This window comes from Cydia fagiglandana, chromosome 10 (assembly GCF_963556715.1).
Source record: "Cydia fagiglandana chromosome 10, ilCydFagi1.1, whole genome shotgun sequence".
Lineage (NCBI taxonomy): Eukaryota > Metazoa > Arthropoda > Insecta > Lepidoptera > Tortricidae > Cydia > Cydia fagiglandana.
In genome coordinates, this window is record NC_085941.1 from 12,204,953 (window position 1) to 12,210,952 (window position 6,000).

Here is a 6,000-nt window from a genome sequence, read left to right on the forward strand (position 1 = left end):
TCCTTGACTGTGAAAATTATTAAAACCAAGATTAAGAATTTAAGGTCTGTGTACCACTCAGAATTAAAAAAAATCGAAGAGTCAAAGCGATCCGGTTCTGGTGCCGCTACAGTATATAAACCATCCGCGGCATGGTTTCATGAAATGAATTCCTTCCTTGGGGACACCGGCGAGCGAGGCTTCTCGCATTTCTGTAAGCAATTGAGCACTTGCTCCAAAGTCCTGTCTTCTAGATATCCAATCACGGACCCAAATCTTTCTCGGCTAATCTTTACTTTATGGACCGTCGATTTGGAGGGTGTGTTGGGTATGGGAGGGTAGAGGGTGCAAAGGGCTACCCCCCAGTCCAACCCCCATGGCGCGGAACCCCATGGTTATGGAGATATCCATGGTTAAAGTTTGTATGAAATTACTATGAAATAAAGGAGAAATGTCATAGCAGATGTAGCGATGTTACGATTCGACTTCACAAATCGGTTCAAACCGATTTAGGTCTGAAGTCGACTAAATCGACGTGAGTGTTCCGTAAATCGACTTAAGATACGTTCACCCGCTCTAAACGCATCCTTTCATATTTGTTGATGCGTCACTTTCATTTGACATATTGAGGATTAAAATGTACGCAAATCGATTTCAAACCACGAAGAAAAATGTTGCCATGCACATTGCCGCCATTATTGAGTCGAGTCGAAACTTGGTATCTACAGGTAAAGTAAAATGAAACTTATTGTTTACGTTGTAAGGTTCAATTTCGCATGGGCTTAAAGCGATTGATTTGGCGGTATACTTGGATCGGTTTGGCAGTTTTGCGCCGCGTCGATTTGCTAACACAACGATCGCACGAGACCGCACGCTCTTCCCTGCTCGTATAGTGCTTTCCCGTTTTAGCTTTTAGCTTTAGAAATTATAAAATTGTGATTTACCGCGCAACAAAACTAAAAAAATATTACAAAACTTTTAAGTCAAAATTTTTGCTGTCGATCGGATCGAACAAAGCGTAAAATTGACAATTCAATTTCCTCAACTCAAAAGCCCCCTCCACACTCGTGCGCGAATCGCGGCGCGAAGCCGCGAACGCGAGTGTGGCGTCGATTTTCGCAGACAGCGAAATCGACTCCACACTCGCGTTCGCGGCTTCGCCCGCGATTCACGCACATAGTCTGGAGGGGGCTAAAGACTACGGAGCGGTTTGAGCTACTGATACTTAAAAAGTAGAAGTTAAATCGACTTGGCCAAATCGGTTTGCAAACCGATTTGGGTTTAAATCGGAGTCGACTTATTCGGTTTGAAAATTTTTCGATTTGGCCCATCACTAAGCAGATGTCGATAGGTGCCGTTTTGTGTTAATTTTTTTTACTTTTTATACCACACCACCATTCCCAAGGTCACCAAAATCTCAAGGTCACGAAATTTTATGGTCTCCAAAATCTCAAGGTCACCAAAATTTCAAGGTCACCAAAATCTTTGGTCAACAGAATCTCAAGGTCACCAAAATCTTTGGTCACCAGAATCTCAAGGTACCCAAAATGTCAAGGTCACTTAAAACCGAATCAGAGCACCCCACTATCCACGTGGTCTTGTCTGTCCTACCCCTAGAGAGCAATTCCAAAAACGGAGGCGCGAAGGGAGGGCAGCCCTCGCCCGCCGTGACGGAGCGCGGGAACGAGCGAGGCGAGCGGCTGAGGCTGGTCGCCGAAGGCGACCAGTAAGCCGAAGCTGCGGAGCCGAGTGTAGTGAGCGTGCTTTGTCACGCGAGGGCGGAAGGGCTGCTCTTCCGCAGCGCCGGAGCTAACCCAGATCCAACAGCTTCACGCGCCCCCCCTCACCCCTCACCCCCTCCCCCTTCAAATTTTGCTGTAATTCCTTATTTCATAGTAATTCCATACAAACTTTAACCATGGATATCTCCATAACCATGGGGTTCCGCGCTATGGGGGTTGGACTATGGGGTAGCCCTCTCCCCCCCTCCCCCCCCCCCCTCCCCACCCCAAAAATCGACGGTCCATACAGTAAAGATTTACCTCTTTCTCTTTCTTTTCTTTTTTTGCCGAGCTGATATAAGTTTCTGGATGCGTTGCATCGCCAGCAAAAGGATGATCTTATTCAGCTCCATACGGATAGCTGTTTGATTGTCCATAGCTTTGTTTGAACTGACAGAGAGCGAGAGAGCACGCTATAAAATAGCATGTGTATTTGGAGTGTTTGCTTTGAGTATGCTTATTCAGGAGCATACTTAAAACTAGCATGCTTATTGCTAGCAAATGTAAACTGCTCATAAGCATGCTCGTATTGAGCATACTCAATAGCACTCTTTTTAGCATGCTATTTTAGAGCATGTGTAACAGTACCTTAATACTTACCTACTTATTAAACTTTATGCGTCTCGACTCTCGCACGAGCTAACATGCCCTAAGATTGAAATCATATTAGAATACCTACTGTTTGTGAATTCATACAGCTCCATCTTATTACAGGAATATTTATACATGTGATTTTGATATATGTCTGGACCGTACGTACCCTGAAATGTGAATATGAATATGTAGATCATACTATTACTCAACTTTTAATGAGACCAATCTCGAAATAGGGAAAAATAAAATCGCTGTTCCTTAGAAATATAAATTAGATTTTCCGAAATGTAGATGATTATTTTTTTGCTTACTCGGGGTTGGCCTCATGACCCATGAGGTAGGTACTTACACCTCATGACACCTCAGGGCATAGTCATATTAGTCATACATAACAAAATCAGCCTGTATATAAGTAATATCGTATCCCGTGTTTTTTCATTCAACAAAGGTAATTAGTGCATCCATCCGATAAATTACAAAAGCAACTGAAATCAAATAATTTCAGTTATTTACACTTAATCAAACTCGATATTTTGGAGCAGGTATTTTTAAGTTTCGTTACAGATATAATAAAATAAAATAATAATAATAAATCAGCCTATATACGTCCCACTGCTGGGCACAGGCTTTCTCTCATGCGCGAGAGGGATTGGGCTATAGTCCACACGCTAGCCCAATGCGGATTGGGGACTTCACATACACCTTAGCAGATATAATTAGGTACCTATAATAACACTACCCAGGTACCCAGCCCTGTTTACATAATGCTTACAGATAACATGTGTTTTAGCATGGCAACATAAGGTTTTAGATTAACATAAATTTGCTTTCTGCTTTAAATATACCTACTTCGTAAAATTAAAAAAAAAACGAGAATGGTACAAATTTATAAATGAACTCAATAACTTGCCATCATTATTTAAAGGTAATTTGTCTACACCGTAAATAAGTATCTAAAGCTAGATATTTAGTTAATTCCTAGAATTTTCTATTTTGTGTGATATTTTTTACAGAGGCCATAAAGGTAACATTCGATTTCATACTGCACCAACGTTTCTGCTGCAGTATTGCTGTGCAGTCTAAATCGGAATGTTTTGTAACTTTAATTTAAACTTTAAAATGTTACGACGCTATAATATATTAAACAAAATAGGCATGACAGCTTGCGGTATACAGGGTGATTCAGGAGACGTGAGCAGGACTAACACTGTGCATTTCGTAAATTATAAGCAACTGTTTCGTATCAGTATTAGTGAGGTTAAGGTTAATTTTTTAGTCGTGTTGAAAAAAAAAATATTAAATTTATTTACGACATGCATGGTCACCCTACAATTAGAATACTAAACTACCGATATTCTGTGTCAAATTGAATGTCATCACGGTCTGGTTACGTTTGAAAACTCGTATCTCTTTCAAGTTTGACAGTTTATTTTCTTCGTAATCATAATGCTGTCATTACGGTTAAAGAGGTTTTATGTTTATTAATTAGGTCTTGTAGGGTGACCATAATTGTAGAGAATTAAATTTGGCCTCGCCATAAAGTTAAAAAATAGGAAAAAGTGTGGTTGTTTCACCTAAATACGACGGTGATCGATCAATTATCAGTTACTGAGTGTGCAGGATTAGTCCTGCTCACGTCTCATGAATCACCCTGTATAGCAGTGGCGCGCAATTTCAATAAGGGGTGAGGGCTGTTCTCGCACTTTTATTACAATTTTACTGCCCTCACTTCTGAATAACCTTTCTGAAATTAAAAATGTTTTATTAAAATAGCACCGCGAACCGCATTTGGTGTTCTATTTCATGATTGTAATCCATTTGCTCCGAAGTTGAAATTGCGTCGCGTTTTACACAAAATTCTGTGGTGTAGACTTTTAATTGAGAAATGTGTTTATTGTTCTTGCCTGCTTGTTTAAGTCTTTTTTATCTCTTTATGTTAAATGTACTTTATTTTAAGTACCTACACTTAAAATAAAGTACATTCATAGATGTTTTTATTTGAATCACTTTAATATAAGTACTTACATCTGGGAGATCGAGCTATGCTCGTGAAATATTCTAAAAATCAAAAATGCGCGTTGTCCCAGAAATAAGACCTAGCTAGATCGATTTTTCGCCCCCAAATATCCCCATATAGCACATTTCATCGAAATCGTTAGCACAAAAACATATATACATACATATAAATAAATATACAAGAAATTGCTCGGTTAAAAGTCGTTACTATGGATGGTCGGACGCTCGTTATTATGTATAATAAAATTACGACACTGTTTTATAATTTTACCCTGCTATTATTCCGTTTGTTTCTTTTTTAATTCTAATGTTTTTTTAACTGATTTTTTGTCACAACCTGTAACCTGTGTGTGTACATTTATTCAAAAAATTATTAATTGAATTTATTTCGAAAGTAATTAATAAAAATGTTAGGGAGGGGCGCCTAAGACTACATATTTTTTCATGACACGAGATATTGTAGGTATTGTAACTGTCCCATTTAAAGAAAGCCCAAATTACCTAAGTACTTAGGATAGTCACTCTTTATTCAAACTCGTTAGTTAAATCTGAATTGTATTGAATCTACATGAATAGTATAATCTGAAAATTATAACATTTCAATATAAGTACCTACATCGTCTAAGCACCTCGAGGTAAAACTGAAAGACTTAGCACAATTTTATACTTAAAAATAAAGTCAATGTAAATACATCATGTAGATTTTTTTATTATCAGAGATCTCTAAAATTCAATACGCTATTATTTTGCCTTAATTTAACAAAGCAGAAATTAAAGCCTTATTGTATTTAATTAAATAAGTTTCCCAACGTCCCGCCCGTAAGTTAAAGATTAAGTCTACTTCAGACCGAAAAGAATTAATTTAAAGAAACAGTTACGACATTTGTTAAAAGAAAGGGCAGCTTTACAAAGCGTTAAATTACGGTAATGAATAAAAGAGTAATTTGAGCAGTAAATTAAATGCCTTGCTGACAAATGGCTTCATTGTGACCGAAGTGAAATATTTACCCGGAAATCTCGCTGTCGATGTCGGGTTATTTCAGAGTTTGTTAACATTACGTTGACAAATTATTCGGGGGCGAAACCCGAGGGAAAATATACGGAATGGAAGTTCCACGGGGAAACTTTTACTTCTTTATCTCTCGGGCGAGACGAACACTGGCCATTTTATAAATAATTTTTTCATGGTTGCCTACATTCATTAAGCAAATGACACTGTTGTGTTGCAAAACGTGTTTGAGAGACGGAAAAATGAAACCGTATTCTGTAGCATCACTTCACTTACCCACACGGCAAACAATGTCAACAATAATTTTAACTATCGCACTCATACACATACAATCAACCGAGACCGACTTGTTAAGTTCAGTCTACAAACTCAGGTATAAACGTCATCACTATGAAATTTGTATTTTCCCGGTTCATGGGTGTGCTTAATTTCGCTCGTAGCGAAGTGACTTGCGCAGAAGCGCGGCGCACACCTCCTGTCGAGGCCGTGTCTGAATGAGGACTGAAACGCCGCTGAAACATTTGGCACTCCCCACGGATCGCCGTTCGCGGGATAAAGTTCTATTCGTCGCGCTATAAGCTGATTACAGGTCTTGTCTAAGATATCTACGTCCACAATGTT

The 6,000-nt window shown here is 38.9% G+C and overlaps 1 protein-coding gene across 1 annotated transcript in view; it reads right to left on the reverse strand.

The window, feature by feature from the left end:
• The window catches only part of LOC134667873 (trace amine-associated receptor 8b), a 58,796-nt gene extending 52,796 nt beyond the window's left edge, over positions 1-6,000 (reverse strand). The window contains exon 1 of the mRNA XM_063525267.1: positions 5,656-6,000. The gene's annotated coding sequence lies outside the window, so the exon portion shown is untranslated. The remainder of the gene's footprint in view (positions 1-5,655) is intronic.